General features: G+C 41.2%; 1 long non-coding RNA gene across 1 annotated transcript; it reads right to left on the reverse strand.

Annotated features, from left to right (window-relative positions):
• Nucleotides 1-149: 149 nt before the first annotated feature.
• Nucleotides 150-3,873, reverse strand: LOC116459334 (uncharacterized). Its single transcript, XR_004245517.2, has 5 exons — nucleotides 3,512-3,873; nucleotides 3,117-3,204; nucleotides 2,139-2,252; nucleotides 1,598-1,771; nucleotides 150-1,506 (listed from the first exon to the last, which is right to left on the reverse strand). It is a non-coding gene; the product is annotated as an uncharacterized LOC116459334 (long non-coding RNA).
• Between the last annotated feature and the right edge of the window lie 11 nt (nucleotides 3,874-3,884).

A 3,884-nucleotide genomic window follows, 5' to 3' on the forward strand; every position in this document is an offset into this window, starting at 1 on the left:
CCCTGTCTCAAAAGAAAAATGAAAGGTAGATAAAATTAATTTTTAATGTTTCCATCTCTATCAGGTTAGTAATAAGAGAGAAAACTTATGATAAAAAGCTACCTCACACCACCAAAATCAGTAACAGAGTAGTGACCCACGTCTCCAAGAGTGCATGTTGGTAGGGCCATGGGGGGCCATAAGAAACCTCACATAAATGGAGAATAAAGAATAAAGGAGTAAGTGGGAAGAGGCTCTATAGCCCTACAGCCCCCACCTCTAGTAGAAACATTTGTCCCAAAAAGCTTACCACCCCACACAAATCCTAAGGCTAATGTAACATACAGACAGACCATAAACTCTCAGGATAGTCCCTGTACTTACTCCCCATCCCCAGAACACTAATGAACCACTCCCCTTAGGGGGCCTTTTCCCTTTCAAGTCTGTCTTGGATTATTGGGGATGAAGTTAGAGAAGAGCAAAAATGAAGGGGAGGGGAGAAGTAGAGAGATTACAAAAAAAGGTTAAAAATATAACCTGTTTCCAGAACTTTTTCCATCCCCAATATTACCATGCAGAGTTCCTAATGAGTCAAGGTTTATTATGTATCTCAAATCAAAGATGGAAAGTTTTTACTTTTTAAATTAAAAAACAAACAAAAACAAATGTCGTACGATGAGAAAGAAGCATACACTTAGTCTACGGCTATTCTAGCTGTGCAAGATGACTATGAAAAGAATTGAAAAACAATTAGCAAGATTTTCACATCCATTAATGATAGCTCAAACTGTAATTGGTTTAATTCACCTTGCTACTGAATTACTGACATTTACTACGTTTACTAGCTGTTATGCTGAATGCCTATATATGTGCCGGGCCCATATATACTTTTTTTTTTGAGACACGGTCTCAATTTATTGCCCAGGCTGGAGTGCAGTGGTGCGATCATGGCTCACTGCAGCCTCAACCTCCTGGGCTCAAGCAATCCTCTCACCTCAGCCTCCTGGGTAGCTAGGACTACAGGCATGTGCCACCATGCCCAGCTAATTTAGTTTTTTTAATTTTTATTTTTTGTAGACATGTGGTCTCACTATGTTACCCAGGTTTATACACACTTTTTATGTATAGGCACTTTTATGTAAATTATCTCCAAATGACTCCATGATGTGGGTATTGTTACCTTTAAGGTCCTGTAGGTAGTGAGTGGCCAACCAGAACCTAGATTATCACAATCTACGAACAGCACACTTCCCATTATGGCATGATGTCTCAACTGAAAATACTATACAGTTTTAAATATCAATATGATTCTTGGTTGGAATTTTTTCCCCTCTTTTAACATCTTCAAATATTCTCAAGTTGAAGAAGCTTCTAACAACGATGCCAAAAACGGAATACCATCTGTCAAAGCGGCCTGTCCAAAGACAAAATTCCACGAGTCTCTTGGGTAAAGATCAATCATTGTTATTGCCACAACACAGAAGCCATCTTCAGGTTTCTTCTTTTTCAAGAACTTCAGGACGTCCCCTATTTAAGAAGAAATACATAAATGTATGAGTGTATATTATATACATATGCTTCCTTTACTCAGTTCAAATTGCAAAGTTGTGTAATTCACCTGCATGAATTTGTAGGTTTTGTGTGTTCTCACTGACTCTAAAGGAACACCTTGTTGTAGAAACAGGAACTGGTTCTAGCAGTTTTACTCTCAAGCGATAGAAATATGCTTTACAGTAGTCTGTAACCCATTTAATATATTCTTCACTGATAATTCTGGTGTTTCATAGAGATCCTATAATATGGAAGAACATTTAAAAACAGACTTTAAGATGATTATTCAGTGTTTACCCAGTCTATGAGTAAGAGGATTCAAATTAGAAGCAAAACCAACTCTAAATTTTCAATACACCTTTATCATTCATTGGTGTTGATATGAATTAAAAAGAAACAAAATGTTCTAGGTCAGTTTGGCTACAAAACTTGTAGCATTGCAATGAATATCAAAAATGATCCTAAAACTGCCCATCTGAATCAGACCAACAGCCCAGACTATTCCCGACAACAGAGCCATTGCAAAACCGAACCAAAATATATATAAAATATATGTATTTTATATATATTTCAAATATAAAAATACATATCCATATTGGGGACTTTACCTATTCTCCATATACAGCTCTGATTTCTCCCTAGAGTGAAATGACTGACTGCCAATGCTTTAGAGTGGTCACACTTAGAGTGTTTTCCTCATGTCCAATCAATTTCTTGGGGACCTAAGAAATTAAAAAGACAATCATGAAATCCATTCCTCCATCTCATATGGAAACTGCTCCCATTACAAAAACTAGTGGTGGCCAGGCGTGGTGGCTCAGGCCTGTAACTTCAGCACTTTGGGATAGGAGGACTGCTTGAGACCAGGAGTTTGAGAACAGCTTGGGCAACATGGTGAGACCCTGTTTCTACAAAAAATTTAAAAATTCCCTGGGTACAGTGGTGCACACCTGTGGTCCTAGCTACCAGGGAGGCTGAGGTTGCAGTGAGCCATGATCGTGCCACTGCACTCCAGCCTGGGCAAGAGTCCAAAACAAACAAAAAAACCTCACAGTGACCACAGGAGCAGGACCTCACACCCAATTTCCTTCTTTTGGGGAATAATATTGGCCTGGCATGGTGGCTCACGCTTATAATCCCAGCACTTTGGGAGGCCAAGGCAGAAGGATTATTTGAGCCTAGGAGTTTGAGATCAGCCTGGGCATCATGGCAAAACCCCGTATCTACAAAAAAATTAGCCGGGCATGGTGGTGTGCACTTGTAGTCCCAGCTACTTGGGAGGCTAAGGTGGGAGGATCATCTGAGCCCAGGAGGTTGAGGCTGCAGTGCGCTGTGATCGTGCCACTGCACTCCAGCCTGGGCAACAGAGACTTTGTCTCAAAAAATCATATTATGAATTAACTCATTAGTGCCACATGAAAAATACTCATCGTTTCTAGTGTGACTCAAAGATCTTCAACATCAAATAAAAACAAAACTAATGTAAGCCCTATCATTTCTGCAATTTAACTGCAGGCTGAGAAGCTACAGCTTAGTCACATCACATTAGGGAAGACATCAGATGACTAATCAAAAGCCAGACTCACAATGACAGGTTTCTTCCATTCACATCGTGTTCCTATGTAGAGTTTTCATTCTTCCTCTTGAATGGGTCAGATGTTCCACCACGAGACTCTTTGAATGAGACAAGGAAAACACTGAACATCTCTGTCTGGATCATCTCTGTCATATTTTCTAATTATCTGGATTTTGCCAGTTTAATGATAGACAACTGATGGGAAAACTTAAGCTAATGTCTGTTCTGATTGAACCTCTGAATTCTGGGGTTGAAGAGGCTGGCTGAAATTCCAGATCAAATATCTCTGTACTCAAAGCTCTGATAAGAGCATAAGCTCATCCTCACTCCTACACAACTGGGCTGAAATCTGACTTCTACAGGACAAAATATAAAACAAGATGTACCTTCCTGTGGTCTACCTACCTTGATTAGGAAGGAAGTCTCCAATGGAAGCTTTTATCTCACAAGGACAGCCATGTCTGGGCCTGGCTGGAAGAAAGTTGTGGAGTGTGCCTTCATCTTAATATTAACGAAGGCAGTGTGAAAAGTCAGGAGGCCTCCCCTTGCCTCCCAAGCCTAATCTAGGGAAGCTGCGGGAGAAGATGGGCAGGGGGCGCACAATATGGTCACTGCAGTGGGCTGGAGGCCTGGGATGCTGCGGTCCCAAAACCAGAACATCCTGGGCAAACCCGGAGGAGTTGGCCACCCTGGCTGGTTGCCTATAGCAACTCGCACTCTGGGCTCTGGTCCGTGCAGGCACAACCCAGTCTCCCGCTAGGGGTGGAGTAGTGGTTCC

The sequence above is a fragment of the Hylobates moloch genome, unplaced genomic scaffold (assembly GCF_009828535.3).
Source record: "Hylobates moloch isolate HMO894 unplaced genomic scaffold, HMol_V3 SCAFFOLD_19, whole genome shotgun sequence".
Classification (NCBI taxonomy): Eukaryota; Metazoa; Chordata; class Mammalia; order Primates; family Hylobatidae; genus Hylobates; species Hylobates moloch.